Source organism: Choloepus didactylus (genome assembly GCF_015220235.1).
Source record: "Choloepus didactylus isolate mChoDid1 chromosome X unlocalized genomic scaffold, mChoDid1.pri SUPER_X_unloc1, whole genome shotgun sequence".
Taxonomy (NCBI): domain Eukaryota; kingdom Metazoa; phylum Chordata; class Mammalia; order Pilosa; family Megalonychidae; genus Choloepus; species Choloepus didactylus.
In genome coordinates, this window is record NW_023637621.1 from 660636 (window position 1) to 661001 (window position 366).

Consider the following 366-nt stretch of genomic DNA (forward strand, 5'->3'; position numbering starts at 1 on the left):
CACATGGAGGCTTAGAGGGATTTAAGTGGAAAGGTAAGTGATCAGCAAGGGCTATAGAGGAGGGTGCCAGTTTGCATAAGGTTCAGCTTCTGAATGACTTCAGACATACAGAGACGAAACGGTCAGCCTTAGAGCAAGGGACATGCTGGCCTGTCCCCTGGTAGGAGACCCTGCCCCGGATTAGGGATCAGCTCAGTCCCCTGGAGGACCCCTTTGCCATCCCTTGGAGGGTGGTACAAGATGAGGAGGGGGTATGCGGGGGGTCCAGGGTGGGGAGGGGGCACAGCAGGCTTCCGGGAAGAGCAATGTGCCGACAATCTTATGCTTGTAGCACATGCCACGACAAAGCACACAGGCCCTCAGGGA